Below are 17,332 nucleotides of genomic sequence, written 5' to 3' on the forward strand. Positions count from 1 at the left end.
TTTCATCCACTAGGATCAGAGCAGGTAGCCACAGCTTTATTAATCAAGTGTTTTCTGTGTGATCTGCTGAATTTAGACATCATTTAGGGCATGGATGGCATTGGATTGAGTTGGGGAAGTGTGTTTTTTGGGGGTGGCCTTTGTGATGTTGTTGGGCCTGGCCATGTGGCTGGTGGCCATTTTGAGGCCTAGGCCTGCAAGCTTGCCTGGCCTTGTCTGCCAACAGGCCTGCTTTTTCATCCACTAGGATCAGAGCAGGTAGCCACAGCTTTATTAATCAAGTGTTTTCTGTGTGATCTGCTGAATTTAGACATCATTTAGGGCATGGATGGCATTGCATTGAGTTGGGGAAGTGTGTTTTTTGGGGGTGGCCTTTGTGATGTTGTTGGGCCTGGCCATGTGGCTGGTGACCATTTTGAGGCCTAGGCCTGCAAGCTTGCCTGGCCTTGTCTGCCAACAGGCCTGCCTTTTCATCCACTAGGATCAGAGCAGGTAGCCACAGCTTTATTAATCAGGTGTTTTCTGTGTGATCTGCTGAATTTAGACATCATTTAGGGCATGGATGGCATTGGATTGAGTTGGGGAAGTGTGTTTTTTGGGGGTGGCCTTTGTGATGTTGTTGGGCCTGGCCATGTGGCTGGTGGCCATTTTGAGGCCTAGGCCTGCAAGCTTGCCTGGCCTTGTCTGCCAACAGGCCTGCTTTTTCATCCACTAGGATCAGAGCAGGTAGCCACAGCTTTATTAATCAAGTGTTTTCTGTGTGATCTGCTGAATTTAGACATCATTTAGGGCATGGATGGCATTGGATTGAGTTGGGGAAGTGTGTTTTTTGGGGGTTGCCTTTGTGATGTTGGGCCTTGCCATGTGGCTGGTGGCCATTTTGAGGCCTAGGCCTGCAAGCTTGCCTGGCCTTGTCTGCCAACAGGCCTGCTTTTTCATCCACTAGGATCAGAGCAGGTAGCCACAGCTTTATTAATCAAGTGTTTTCTGTGTGATCTGCTGAATTTAGACATCATTTAGGGCATGGATGGCATTGTATTGAGTTGGGGAAGTGTGTTTTTTTGGGGTGGCCTTTGTGATGTTGTTGGGCCTGGCCATGTGGCTGGTGACCATTTTGAGGCCTAGGCCTGCAAGCTAGCCTGGCCTTGTCTGCCAACAGGCCTGCTTTTTCATCCACTAGGATCAGAGCAGGTAGCCACAGCTTTATTAATCAAGTGTTTTCTGTGTGATCTGCTGAATTTAGACATCATTTAGGGCATGGGTGGCATTGCATTGAGTTGGGGAAGTGTGTTTTTTGGGGGTGGCCTTTGTGATGTTGTTGGGCCTGGCCATGTGGCTGGTGGCCATTTTGAGGCCTAGGCCTGAAAGCTTGCCTGGCCTTGTCTGCCAACAGGTCTGCTTTTTTATCCACTAGGATCAGAGCAGGTAGCCACAGCTTTATTAATCAAGTGTTTTCTGTGTGATCTGCTGAATTTAGACATCATTTAGGGCATGGATGGCATTGCATTGAGTTGGGGAAGTGTGTTTTTTGGGGGTGGCCTTTGTGATGTTGGGCCTGGCCATGTGGCTGGTGGCCATTTTGAGGCCTAGGCCTGCAAGCTTGCCTGGCCTTGTCTGCCAACATGCCTGCTTTTTCATCCACTAGGATCAGAGCAGGTAGCCATAGCTTTATTAATCAAGTGTTTTCTGTGTGATCTGCTGAATTTAGACATCATTTAGGGCATGGATGGCATTGGATTGAGTTGGGGAAGTGTGTTTTTTGGGGTGGCCTTTCTGATGTTGGTTGTCTTAAAGACATGCTTTTTTGTATGTGTCTGGTGTGTTGGTGTGCAATGCATGCACCCTGCAGAGCTTTTTGGGGCCTGTGAATGTTCGTATTTACATTTTGTTGCATTAAAAAGGCAGAGCAGTGTGCTTTAGCAGGCATCCTTTACCTGGCTTTTATAGGCCTTTTGTCAGCTCCTGGTGGTTCCCAGGACCCCGGCTTGTTTGTGATTTGTGTGTGTCCATGTGGGTGGTGGCCTTTTTTGGTGTTTGGACTGTGAGTTATTAGAGTCCTGCTTTTGCCATAGGCCTGCATGGTTTTCCTATTGGCTCTTTGGCTTACTGCTTCCATCCATCCACACCCTTTGCCAGCAGCAGCTCCATGGATGCTGAGATGCTCAAATAATGCAATGGTCCACCCCACTTCCATTAAAGTTTTATTTTGTTGTTTATTATTAACTTACCTATCCTTTCTGAGAGTGTAGTGTGTGGCTGTACACAGTACTAGTAGTATAACATAGCTCTAGTTAAAAAAAAAAAGTCATAATGGCTAGACTATCTTTTGTTTGCACTAGTACAGTACTAAGTAACTGAACCACAACAACAAATGCAATATTTCACTGATGTTCTTCTCCTGTCTTATTTGCTTTTAGGTTCACAAAAGACAGAGTAGGAGGTGTCATCAGCATCACCCGGCTACCCGTTGTACTGCCAGCCAGACAGAAGTCCTGCTGCGCATCACGTCCACGTGAGACCAGAACTTGTTGTGCATCTGCATCCTGCCTGACATCTGAAGAAGATGGCCCCAAAGAAAGGTACCAGGTCCAGTACCAAGAAAGTTGCCGGTGAGAAGAAGGAACAGAAAAAGCAAGTGCCATTAACCACGACTGGTGGTGTGCCGGCCAATGTTTTTTTTGGCACCAAAGCGTTGTCCGGGAACCAAGCTGGGAGCAGCACAGCGGTCCAACCCCACCAACCTAGGCCCAAGGGCTTTAGTGTCGCAGAGGTAGCCAGTCTACTAACGAGCAGCGATGTTGAAGAAATGTCATTACCGCAAAGTAGTACACAATCAAGTTCAACGCAGGCGCAAACTCAGCAGATCAGTGTGCAGCCACCGCAACAAGAACAGCAGCAGCCGCCGCAACAAGAATAGCAGCAGCCGCCACAACAAGAACAGCAGCAGCAGCCGCCGCAACAAGAACAGCAGCAGCAGCCGCCGCAACAAGAACAGCAGCAGCCGCCGCAGCAAGAACAGCAGCAGCCGCCGCAACAAGAACAGCAGCAGCCGCCGCAACAGCCCACCATAGTAGTTGTTGCTCCTGACGTAGGAGCATTTCAGGAAATCGAGCTTCCTGCAGACAAAGTGGAGCAAAGTCAAACCACTGTTTCAGAAGATCTGTTGTCTTCCAGATGACCAGCAAGGAAAAGGAGGCTTAGTCCATCATCTTCTTCTTCAAGCCCCGCTTCTGATGATCGTGATGACACTTGGGTACCACCAGCTCGGTCTGAGAGTGATATACGCCACAAGACAATGCTTCTGAAAAGGAAGGTCCCAGAAAAACTTAGAGTTATGGAGGTAGATGTGGAAGAGGGGGGCGATGATGTTGATGAAGACGAGCCAGTCATCACGCACATTACTCCCGCCCCAAAGGGATTGGAGACCAACATTCTCACCCTATCCAGAAAGGCTGCTACTGAGCGGGATGTAGCACGGATCTCACCAACACAGGTTACACCACCACTACCTCCAGCTGCCATATTTTCCAAGGCCCGGCAGGGACCTACATCCAGCTCAACCATCTCAGTAGGAAGTGGTAGTAAAAGTCACAGTGTAGGTGGACAGGGTCACATATTTTCAAGCACCCCCTCAAGTTCATCTGGTGTTGAAAGTGGCACATCCAGCAGTGCCAGAAATTTCTCCTCCCCAGTTTGGGACTTCTTTTCTGTTAGCGCCAAGGAGGAGAACGTTGCTATATGCTCAATTTGTCGGCAAGGTGTTCGGCGTGGTAAGCTTGGTACAAACTATGGTACCGGAGGACAAGCAAGTCATCTCAGAATACACCACACTATCATGTGGGAGGATCACCTACTTAAGTTAAAAGAAAGTAGGAAAACTAAACCCATTGAAGTTGGTCAGGATTCAGAATCAGGGAGCGATATTATTGTGGTGGCAGGTGAAGAACAGGGAGGCATTTCTAGCCCTGTCTCCAGTAGTGCTGTCACTGCAGTGGTAACGCCCACATCCTCCTCAGTAACATCAGAGTGGCACCGCAGTAAGAGCCATACTCAGAGTGTGGGTGAGACACCAAGGCGACCGGCGAGTACCTCACTGAGACAATCTGTATCGTTGAGCCTTAGTGGGTTAATGAAAAGAGCACCACTAAGGAAAGTAAGCCAGCCTCCCATTGAGAGCATGTTTAGGTTGGAGGGGCAGTTCCAACGCAACCACCCAACGGCACGATTGTACAATGCGAAGCTGGCTAAAATGTTAGCGCTGGACCTTCTTCCTTTTTCATTTGTGGAGGGGGTGGGTTTCCTTGAATTTTTGTCTGCCATCTGCCCGAAATGGAAAGTTCCCAGCCGGTCCTATTTCGCAAGAATTTCTGTTCCGGCACTACATCATGATGTGCTGGAATTGGTTGGTCACGGTTTGCAGCAGAGTGCTGTGCACAATATCCACCTGACAACAGACATGTGGAGCAGTTGCCAAGCCACAGATTACATGTGCATCACTGCACACTGGATCTCTTTTGTGGGGGTTAGAGATAAACTATCTGCACGAGGTGTTGTTGACACAGCTGCGATTTTTGAAGGTACTCGGAAACATGCAACTGTAGCCATGTTCGCCATGGAGAAATCTCATACGGCTGAAAACATTTTAGAAGAGTTTCGCACCAAGGTTTTGGAATGGCTGCGGCCCAGAAGGCTTGGTATTGGTTTTGTTGCCACAGACAATGGCAGTAATGTACTTAAGGCCATGGAACTTGGTTCCTATTTCAGGGTTCCGCGTTTGGCACACTGCATAAACATTATAGTGCAAGACTTTCTGAAAAAAGAACCCATAGTCAGTAATTTACTGGCCATCTGCCGAAGAATATGCACTCATTTCAGCCATTCTTTTAAATCTCGGAAGCAGCTGAGGATCATCCAACGTGAATTTAGGATGCCAGTCAAGGCACTCATCCAGGAGGTGGCAACACGTTGGAACTCAACGTATTACATGCTTGATCGTCTGTACGAACAGCACAGGTCACTCCATGAATATGTCTGGTACAGAAGCAGTGATGCTAGTGTTAAAGGCATGACCCTTGAGAGGGAGCAATGGACCCTAATTAAATGCCTGACTGAGATGCTGTCTCCTTTTGAGGTCTTCACACGTGAAGTCAGCAAGGAGGACTGTACAATGGGCCAAGCTATCCCATTGTTGCAAATGCTAGAGCATGAGCTGAATAATGTGTCTGAATCCTACAAAGGTGTAGAGGACAGAAGGCAAGCCCATGACTTGGTGGAGAGCTTATCCAGGCGCTTATCAGAAAATGTAAGGACACAAAATAAAATTTTGTCACAAGAACATTACATTTGTGCCACAATTCTGGATCCACGTGCAAAATTAGGACTATTCCTTGCTTTTTCCGACAATGATGTTGCCCGCTACAAAAGTTGTATAGCTGAAGCAGCCATTAAGTTTGAAAACGAAGGGCTGCTAATTAAAAGCCCGCCACATCAACCCACAACAAGTACTGATACTGAAGCAGGCCATGCAGAATCAAGTGCAACTTCGTCGGCTGAGGGCAGTGCGGTTGGCTCACAATCACAACACTCACCATCACTATCGACTACAGAAACAAAAACTGGATCATTAGGCCGAGTACAATCATCATCATTACAGGATTGGTATGTAAAGATGGGCTATTGCAAGTACAGTGCTGATGCACAGAAAAAACAGCACAAAAGCTTACCATCAGCAACCCTGAACATTGAGTGGATGGTCCAGGCCTATCTGGACGACCCAACAGAGGTGTACGTTGATCAAAACCCATTGCAGTATTGGTATAGGAAAAGGTCTGAATGGCCACAGCTCAGCAGGCTGGTGATAAGCTATCTGGCTTGCCCTGTCGCAAGTGTCTCTTCCGAATGTGTTTTCAGTGCTGCTGGTTCCATTGTAACATTGAGAAGGACCAGTCTATCTCCAAAAAACGTGGAGAGGTTAACAATGATCAAAATGAATCAGCACTTCATACCACCGAATTACACAATGCATGAATCAACAGAGGAAGATGAGGACAGCGGCTCAGGTGACGGAAGTATTGTGTCAGATGATTACCTACTACTGGAAGAACCCCCAGAGTTTGAGGACGAGCTATACTTCCCTGACAATTAGGCTCGCACTTACTGTCTTCCTCCCTTTTTTTCCCCCTTTGTTTATGTGTCTGTCGTTCCGGTTATAAACTTGTGAATCGCCACAAATCCATTATCACCGTCTTCTACTCTTCTAATTTAATATACAAGTTTCAGGTGTCTGCCATTTGACAGTACAGTCCTCCGAATCCAGCTCCTCCGCTCGATCATACTGAATCTCCTGCTCAATTCCATTTCCCTCATGAATGATGATTGGATGATGGTAACAACAAATTCAAACTTTCCTCGTCCTTCCAAAACAAGTGGACCGTGAATCAGATGACCACTATAGCTATCCTCCTTTCAGAGCCGAGTGAGACTGGCCATTAACTGAAAATATGAAGGAACAGGTAATGATTGATGCCATGCATTGGACGCAGAATCGCAGACTGAATAATTTAGATTTTGTTGTGTTTGTTGCGCATGAATTTATGTAATTGTGCACTGCCACTAATCAACTTTCTACAGAACACACTAATTTTCCCCTTCTTGCAAATACGAAGTGTGTACTTCTCCTGCATCTTGGTGATACGTTGCTTTTAATTCAATACAGGAAGGGGACTCACTCAATCTGCGCAATGCAAATGACTGTGACACAACAGCACCGTCCATCATGATGATGGCGAAATAGACGGCCCGTTAACAAGATGAGATGGAAAAGGTAATGATTGATGGCTGCCATGCATTGGCCGCAGAGTCGCAGACTGAATGATGTAGATTTTGTTGTGTTTGTTGCGCATGAATTTATGTAATTGTGCACTGCCACTAATCAACTTTCTACAGAACACACTAATTTTCCCCTTCTTCCAAATAAGAAATGTGGACTTCTCCTGCATCTTGGTGATACATTGCTTTTAATTCAATACAGGAAGGGGACTCACTCAATCTGCGCAATGCAAATGACTGTGACACAACAGCACCGTCCATCATGATGATGGCGAAAGAGATGGCCCGTTAACTTAAGATAAGAAGGAACAGGTAATGAATGATGACAATTAATGGCATGCATTGGATACCTGACTCTGAGCTATTGGTCTTTGTGTTTGCGTTGTTTGTTGCCTAAAGGTAAACACGTCAACAACAACCACAGCAGACCCAAATGTCTGTGTAGAAGTTGAATAGAGTGTAGCGGTGGGATGACTGCAGTGCATTGATTTTACTAACTTAAACTGTAAAATGCTATGTTTGGAATGGATAATGTGCTTTGCGTTTGTCCAACTCTTTGAGAGAAAAAAAAAGGACTCTAAAGTGTTAACGTAGGATGTGCTAATGCTAAGCACTGTGGCCCTGCTCTCTCCTGTTACTGTTGAAGGTCAATGCTGGAAAAAAACTAGAGTAGAGATGATGCATATGCATACATGCCACCTTGGAAAGTGTTCTTGTTGCACTACCCCATCACTTGTGCATTTGTTTTCACTTTCTTTCTCAATATACCCTTTGATTTTCCATCTAAAATTACAGGCTGGGCCTTGCCCAAAACTTTGTAAAACATTACAATGCATATTAATTACCTTACCAATCAATCACCTTTTTTTTTCCAGCCGGGCAGTGGCGAGTGGCGATGCAAATGACTGTGACACAACAGCACCGTCCATCATGATGATGGCGAAATAGACGGCCCGTTAACAAGATGAGATGGAAAAGGTAATGATTGATGGCTGCCATGCATTGGCCGCAGAATCGCAGACTGAATGATGTAGATTTCGTTGTGTTTGTTGCGCATGAATTTATGTAATTGTGCACTGCCACTAATCAACTTTCTACAGAACACACTAATTTTCCCCTTCTTGCAAATAAGAAATGTGGACTTCTCCTGCATCTTGGTGATACATTGCTTTTATTTCAATACAGGAAGGGGACTCACTCAATCTGCGCAATGCAAATGACTGTGACACAACAGCACCGTCCATCATGATGATGGCGAAAGAGATGGCCCGTTAACTTAAGATGCGAAGGAACAGGTAATGAATGATGACAATTAATGGCATGCATTGGACACCTGACTCTGAGCTATTGGTCTTTGTGTTTGCGTTGTTTGTTGTGCACAAAGTGATGTCAAAGTGTACTTGTAGTAATCTATCTTTCTGTACACAATAAAGAATGACTCAAGTCAGTAATATTTATATTTCTACTCTTGTTGTGTCATAAAAATTATACTTATACTGCAGGCCGATCTTCAGTCAGTCAGTAAAAGTATCAGAGATGATGATGAAGTCAGGAGGATGTTTCAGGAGTGGCATAAAACGGAAAAGCCTAAAGGTAAACACGTCAACAACAACCACAGCAGACCCAAATGTCTGTGTAGAAGTTGAATAGAGTGTAGCGGTGGGATGACTGCAGTGCATTGATTTTACTAACTTAAACTGTAAAATGCTATGTTTGGAATGGATAATGTGCTTTGCGTTTGTCCAACTCTTTGAGAGAAAAAAAAAAGGACTCTAAAGTGTTAACGTAGGATGTGCTAATGCTAAGCACTGTGGCCCTGCTCTCTCCTGTTACTGTTGAAGGTCAATGCTGGAAAAAAACTAGAGTAGAGATGATGCATATGCATACATGCCACCTTGGAAAGTGTTCTTGTTGCACTACCCCATCACTTGTGCATTTGTTTTCACTTTCTTTCTCAATATACCCTTTGATTTTCCATCTAAAATTACAGGCTGGGCCTTGCCCAAAACTTTGTAAAACATTACAATGCATATTAATTACCTTACCAATCAATCACCTTTTTTTTCCAGCCGGGCAGTGGCGAGTGGCGAGGCGACACACCCAAGATTGATGGACGAGACGAGAGGAGCAAGAGGACTGCCGAGATGCAAAAATCCAGTCCACATTTTTGACCAGGATAAGACAGTAACAGTATCCACTTTTAACTTCTTTTAAATAATTTGATTATTATCTTGTATACAATCTTTACAACAGTGTGTTCTTGGAGTTGTTATTATCAATCATCGTTATGTTTGCTCTGTGTTTACGATTCTTCCCTACCAATATTTAAAATTTCTATTTGCTATCTGTTAAAGTATTAAGGCCTGAACAACAGAACAAGAACTAGAAGTGTATGTAATCCGGGTCTCTCATCATCATGCATGCATTGCCTTTTTCTCCTTTAACATATGGATATGGTAGTCTTCAATGATTGTCGTTTGTTTGTCTATGTATGCATACTGTTTTTCTATGTCAAACCTTTCCCAAAAACCCCCTTCCCATCCATTCAACAAACCCTAACCCTCTTCCCCCGGGCTGTGTGACTTATTGTCGAGGTGTAACTAAATTAAATGTACGTCAATACTTAATCACACACTTGCTGGGGCGGATGTGGTGAAAGCAACACTACTTCAATTTGAAGGCAGAGCGATTATCTTCTTCTGCTTGGCCACCCATGAGTAGGATATTTCAGAGGTTATTTAATTTTATTTAACAAAGGAACATATACCTCAGCATGAATTGCCGGCATTGATTGGATTTGTTTGTTGTCATTCCTCATATACAGCACTAACTGTTAGACTGTAGGCATAGTCAAGTGACTCAACACAACTATAGTTTGTAACTCTGTCTAGTAGGCTATCTTCCTAACCACCATTCAGTTTTTTTGTCAAATAAGTGAGCATATTATTGTTGCTCGGTAAGTTCTGTACTGTACTTCATTCAACTACTCCTCTAACAGTCTCTCAAAGGCGATTGACTGTCTCCTTTTCTTTTTTTGGAAATGCTGCCGCCCTGCCAGTGTCTACTACTACTACTATACTACCACCACCACCACCACCACCCCAATCATGGCATGTATGAAAAAGGAAACCATCTTCACCATGCAGCCAGTGCTGTGCAACAGTTGGACATAAACATCAAGCACCGGTAAAAGAGAAGTTTGGGGGAGGCAGAATTAATAATGGACATGTTGTCAATGATTTCATTTTCACACACCACTCCAAAGAATGCATAGACTAGAGGACAGACTGAAAGTACTAGAAGGACCAGTCAATGAGTGAGGTGTGTCGCATCTATCTGTTTGTGTCTTATACAGTCAGCAAATTATTGAAATCAAACACAGGCTATGGGCGGCCATGCACCAGCAAGGAAACAGTGTGATGTAAAACAGTGACCCAACCTACAAAACATTAACAACATTGCATGTAACACAGAAAAATATATTTAATTTACCCTAACAAAAATAAACTAAACCCACAAAAGCTGACCCACCCCCCTCCCTAACCCCAACCACTGTCCATAGTAGAAAAAAGTCTGTAACGCCCAAACGAACAAGAATTAAAAAAGGGGCAGTGACAGGGACTAACTGGTGGGGTGGGACTGGAGGAGGACACGCATCTGGCGCATCTCGTCCTCTAAACGGGCGACGCGGCGTCTACGGCCGCGGCAGTTGCAGCCACAGTGGGGGGGGGGCACCGGAGATGGCACGGTGGCGGCGGGCAGCCGCCAGACGGTGGCGCCGTACCGCTGGAGGGCGGTGGCTGGGGCCCGGGGCACTGGAGGAGGCTTGAACAATTGATGCCGCAGTCTCCTCCTCCTCCTCGGCTAGGACCACCAGCCGCCGGTATTCCCGCTGGATTGCCTCCAGCTTCCGGCGCCGTGCCTTGGCGGCCAACTCCTTCCGGTTGAGTTTCGGAGTAGCTGTGTATCAAAAAGAAAAAAACAAGACAATTGTAAAATATAGTCTTCATAAAACAGTAGGACAAGGTAATTATTTATACACATAGTGGCATGGTAGAGTAGCACTATAAAATAAAGAACAGTAGTACATAACATTTTAAATGTCGCCCGTCCTTCTTCCTTCCACCTGTCTTACACTTTTTAGTTGAACAGTGCACCAGGTGCTCTTCTCCATAAAACTTTCAAAGCGGAGTTGAAATCAGATAGATGAGGCCATTGGTTACTCAATACTCCGGCTCCTAGTCCTATACCAATTAAAGGGAATTCTAGTCTTCTAGTTCACTCTTCAAACGTCTCCAACAACTCATACTTACTTACGCCATCCGACTGCTAAAAAGGGTGGGGGTCCCGTGGGGACAATTAATTAGGATGATGCGCCCGGCACAGTGGCGGGCGCACCCTGTTTTTTTTTTTTTACATTCTGGTTGGCTTTTCTGAACGCAATGCTAAAATGTTGTGCTGCTTTTCCAAGCACAAAACCAATACAGAGATCTGGGCCTAAATCCATAGTTTTTTTGCTCACCATGCCATTCCAGTTTGAACCCAGCCATATGCAAATCAGTCTTGACCCTGTGCCCCATGGGAACAGTCCAGCCCGAACTGCCAAGCCAGGTCCTCCCTGGACTGGAAACAAACATCCTAGGACCGGTTTCGGGCTTTCAGCCCTCGTCAGCCAGGATAGCTTGATTCCAGTGGCATGGAGAGCAAGGGACTCACGTCGGAGCATACCCTTCCCACTCGGGGTGACAAATGCAAAAACAACAATTGATGGACAGAATGCAGAACAATGTCATACATTCACCCCAGTACAGAGATCTGGGCCTAAATCCATCGTTTTTTTGCTCACCATGCCATTCCAGTTTGAACCCAGCCATGTGCAAATCATTCTTGACCCTGTGCCCCGTGGGAACAGTCCAGCCCGAACTGCCAAGCCAGGTCCTCCCTGGACTGGAAACAAACATCCTAGGACCGGTTTCGGGCTTTCAGCCCTCGTCAGCCAGGATAGCTTGATTCCAGTGGCATGGAGAGCAAGGGACTCACGTCTGAGCATACCCTTCCCACTCGGGGTGACAAATGCAAAAACAACAATTGATGGACAGAATGCAGAACAATGTCATACATTCACCCCAGTACAGAGATCTGGGCCTAAATCCATCGTTTTTTTGCTCACCATGCCATTCCAGTTTGAACCCAGCCATATGCAAATCAGTCTTGACCCTGTGCCCCATGGGAACAGTCCAGCCCGAACTGCCAAGCCAGGTCCTCCCTGGACTGGAAACAAACATCCTAGGACCGGTTTCGGGCTTTCAGCCCTCGTCAGCCAGGAGAGCTTGATTCCAGTGGCATGGACAGCAAGGGACTCATGGCTTGGCAGTTCGGGCTGGACTGTTCCCATGAGGCACAGGGTCAAGACTGATTTGCATATGGCCATGTCTGAACTGGGGTGGCGTAGCGGGCAAAAGAAAGATGGATTTAACCCAGATCTCTTGACTGGGGGAGAATGTCTGCATTGTCAGCATTCCGTCCATCATTTGTTTGTTGTAACGCTTTTCGCCCTAAGTGGGATGGGTATTCCCAGACGTGGGACCCGTGCTCACTACGCCACCGGAGTCAAGCTATCCTGGCTGATGACGGCTGATAGCCAGAAACCGGTCCTAGGATGCTTGATTCCGGTCCAGGGAAGACATGGCTTGGCAGTTCGGGCTGGACTGTTCCCATGAGGCACAGGGTCAAGACTGATTTGCATATGGCCATGTCTGAACTGGGGTGGTGTAGTGGGCAAAAGAACGATGGATTTAACCCAGATCTCCTGACTGGGGGAGAATGTCTGCATTGTCAGCATTCCGTCCATCATTTGTTTGTTGTAACGCTTTTCGCCCTAAGTGGGATGGGTATTCCCAAACGTGGGACCCGTGCTCACTACGCCACTGGAGTCAAGCTATCCTGGCTGATGATGGCTGATAGCCAGAAACCGGTCCTAGGATGCTTGATTCCGGTCCAGGGAAGACATGGCTTAGCAGTTCGGGCTGGACTGTTCCCATGAGGCACAGGGTCAAGACTGATTTGCATATGGCCATGTCTTTACTGGGGTGGCGTAGTGGGCAAAAGAACGATGGATTTAACCCAGATCTCTTGACTGGGGGAGAATGTCTGCATTGTCAGCATTCCGTCCATCATTTGTTTGTTGTAACGCTTTTCACCCTAAGTGGGATGGGTATTCCCAGACGTGGGACCCGTGCTCACTACGCCACTGGAGTCAAGCTATCCTGGCTGATGACGGCTGATAGCCAGAAACCGGTCCTAGGATGCTTGATTCCGGTCCAGGGAAGACATGGCTTGGCAGTTCGGGCTGGACTGTTCCCATGAGGCACAGGGTCAAGACTGATTTGCATATGGCCATGTCTGAACTGGGGTGGCGTAGTGGGCAAAAGAACGATGGATTTAACCCAGATCTCTTGACTTGGGGAGAATGTCTGCATTGTCAGCATTCCGTCCATCATTTGTTTGTTGTAACGCTTTTCCAAGCACAACATGACGGGCCCCGCACGGAGCCTGTCACGTTTTGCTTTGAAAGGCGGGGGGGTACCATAGCATAGGTAGGTACCCTCCATGGGGGCCCCCAAGCATACTCTGCAATGTCTGCATGCCTTTCCGTGGTGGACGGCAATGCCGCCACGCAAAGGCATTCCAAAATGCAGATTATATGGCTGGCGGTGTGGTGAGAGAGACACCACCGCCATATTGAACCCTTTTCCGCCTGGTCGACATGTCTGAATATTTTCTACAGGGATGGCGGGAGGTTTGCCCCTGCGGTGTCGGCAGTGAATTCCAGCCGGCCCGGCAGGGGCAATACGCGTCGCCAACCATCCTAATGGGGCCATAAGTCACAACTGTACAGTATACATATATACATACAGTACACCCTTGCAGTGAGTGTACTGTCAAGTTCAACAATGGTTAAGGATTATGAATCTAACTTACCACCGCCCGCCACTGGTGCTGCCACTCCCCCTACTGCTCCGTTGCTATCTGCAGCAACTGCCGCATCCTCGCCCTCCGCGTCGCCTTCGCTGGCCCCGGCAATGGTGGTCGGTAGTGCGCCTAGAAAACATTACACATTTATTAGGCGTCATATACACCTCCCCCTATTGATCAGTAGCAAGGTTGAAAAATGAGTTAATACTAACATACATCACTAGGACAAATCAGGTAGTAGTAGAGTAGACACTAATAGTTATATATGATCATTGTAGCCTTTGCTTAATTAGCCCTAGCCATGCTACCATTTTACCTTTGTGGCTTTTATTTTTGCACATGTGACGTTACCTTTACCGTGCAGCTTCTTAAGACACCTTTGAGCCCACATAACTTGCCTCACACTGCTACTGTCTAGTCTACGCGCTGCGTACAAGCGGTCCACAAACATTAACAAGCCACTTTTTTAGGAAGTACTGGTGTACTACTGTTACTGTTAGTCCATATTGCTTATCCATAGATGCTACACTTTTTGGCACGGCTGAGAAATGCTTGCCAGTTGCAATATACTAACGCACACCATTTCTTTTTTCGCATTACAGACGCAAGATTCCCTTCTACGAACCAGAGCTTCTGAATGATGCAACAACTACCAGTACTAGGTTCTTCTAAGGTGAGGGGTCCCTTCACTCACATCTTCTTTTATAAATTTATATAAACTAAATTGCTATGGGATGGTGGTGCTGCCTTCCACCACTGTTCAGTTATCATGATTTAATTCCCAACTGTATAAGTGTAACAACAATGTATATTGTTTTAATGTTATTGATTTTCCGGTTGGTGCTGCTAAGAAAACAGTGTACAGAGAGACCTTCTCAAATTGAAATAAACATTTTGAACTTACAAAGACTTGGTGGTATTTTGGTGTGGACTAACTTACACGAGTGAGCAAATTAAAGTAAGGGTGTGCATGTGAATTGCTTCCACGACTGAGAGGTTGGGTGTGTTATGTTCTGGGTTGTCTACTTGTTGGGTATCTTGGGGGGAGGGTTCCGAGACCTAATAGTTATGACAAGACAGTACTATAGTCAAGCAGTGGAATTGTGGTGGGTGCTGAATTTCTGATTGAGGTGTGCAAGGAAGGTCCAACCTACCATCACCAACATCCTATTTTCTGGTGCAAATGTATGTGCAAGATCCCTACAACAGTAGTATGTCCTATAGGGTATCATATCAAAATAGTTATAAATTTGGTAGGGCTGTTGTTGCTGTGAATTTTCAAAGCCTCAAGATCAATAAGAGTAAAAGTAGTACAAGACGACGACCCAACAGATTGGACTAAATGGTTCGAGCTGCTGGTGAATATGAGTTTTATATTACAACCTTTCACAAAGAGTGGCACTGGCCAACTGGGCAAGACTAGCTACTACAGTACAGACAGACTGATAGTATGTAGTAGTAGTAGTACTCAGAGTCATCATAGCGGAGGCAGGGATAAGATTTTTGAAACCGTACAGATCGAAGGATAATTGGTGGTAAAAAAATAGCATTTGGAAACCAACAATAGTTCAGGAAAAATATGGGGCAGTAAAAGTTATGGAATAAGAAATATTATTAAAAACAAGAACACTTACTGGGGCCAGCAGAGGAGCCCTCAGCGGTGTCCTCCTGGTGGTGTTGTTCCTGTCCCGCCGACTGCCCAGTCCCTGACGGTCTGCCCCTGGGTGCTGATGAACAGGAAAGATATAAGAAAGAGACAAACATTGATGGATGGTGTCAAACAAATACAATATTTTTCAACAACGGTCAAAAAACACTTATGTAAACAACAATTGCAATAACTACATTGACCAATCTCATCTGGTCAACATGTAATATCGGGGGATTCGCAGTTCGACTACTTAAGTTACTATTTATCAACAGTAATCCAGTCTTCCATTCTGATTCCAGAAAACTAAGTTACAACTAAGCCTAAGTACAATGTACCACCCAACCTAGCTCACCTATTCCAGGCATGCCAATTGTACATTAAGTATGCATTTCCACTGTATTCCTCAACAATGCGTATGGTCAAATCATGGAGGACACATGAACATGACTACATTTTTTGTATACACCAAATTTTGGTTTGATTGATGCTGATCTGCTACTGCTAAGTAACTGCTAAGCCTACCACCACTCACTGAACAAACTAGAAAAGGTTCTAAAGACTGCCATACTAGCAGCACGTCACGTAACTGAGTGAGGGGGCATCACGCATACCACTAACAAATTAGAAGCTCATACAAAGTAGTGTACCTAAACATCAATCCGCCCCTATCTATTAGTGACGGTCACGGGACAAAGTAAGGAGTGGACTAGAGTCACTGTAGCATTACGTAACTTAATTTTTCTAAAATAAACTCGTAAAGAATCACGCTAAGCAAGCGCAAACGCAAGCTGCAAACAAGTAAGATTAGTAGTAGCGCAGAAGAGCACCATAATCACAGAAGACTTTTAAACGTTATTAACCTGGAATGTATTGATTTGTAAGCAGCAACATTCTAGCTGGTTGGAAGGGAAAAAAATATTTGCAATATATAACACAGAGTAGAAGAACAGACACAAAGTTGTAGTAATTAAATATGTACTCACCAAGCCCCGGGACCTCCAATCCTAGCAGGTCCAGCAGGTCCTGCTCACGGTCCAGGATGTCGGACCACTGGTGCGTCAGCTGTGCCTGGGTGCGCCGGACCCCAGAGATGCGCGACACTGCCCGGCGCACCTTCCCCCACCGCTGCCGACGCTCCCGGAGGCCGTACCCGAACCCAGGCCTGCCACCTGCTGCCAGGGTTGAGGGGAGGTGGCGCTGCACAAAGAAAATTAGTGCAGCCAACTCCTCCTCCCCAAATAAGGCCCGTGCCTGCACCCCTTGTGGGCGCCGCCTTCCGCAAGGAAGGCGGTCGCGGCTCTGGCTGCGCCGGCGAACAGCCCTACCCTTGGACATGGTTCTGGGGACGGGGCGGGAAAGAAAAGGTAAAATAAATAAAGGAGTAAAGGAAATAAATAGCAGGGAATAGAAAGAGGCAAAAGTAGCTAAAAAACAAAAAAAAATAGACAAAAAAAAAAAAATACAGAAGCAGGAAAATAGTTAGAGAAATAATAAGTAATAAAGATCCAAAAAAAGTGGCTATAAACAAAGGATTGAAAGGATTTTGGGAGGATTGAAAATCAGGCCCCAGAACCATGCAATAGAGTGAAAAACAAGATGGCCGCGCCCATTGCGACCACGTGCGCAAATTCGCACGATATTTTCTCCCCGAGCAAGCAAAAAGCAACGCGATCAAGTAAAAGCGGTCGCGAACAGGAAATTTCGACCGCGAACGGGCGCGAACATACATTGCGTGACCCGGAACAGGAAGTAAGCATCGCGAGAGGGCGGGACAAGTGAAAACAAGATGGCCGCGCCCTTGAGCAACCGCATGGGTAAGTTGGCGACCCGCGATCACGCAAAAAATACCGCGAACAGGCGGGAAAAAAACTTCCGCGT

The sequence above is a fragment of the Triturus cristatus genome, chromosome 3_1 (assembly GCF_964204655.1).
Source record: "Triturus cristatus chromosome 3_1, aTriCri1.1, whole genome shotgun sequence".
Taxonomy (NCBI): domain Eukaryota; kingdom Metazoa; phylum Chordata; class Amphibia; order Caudata; family Salamandridae; genus Triturus; species Triturus cristatus.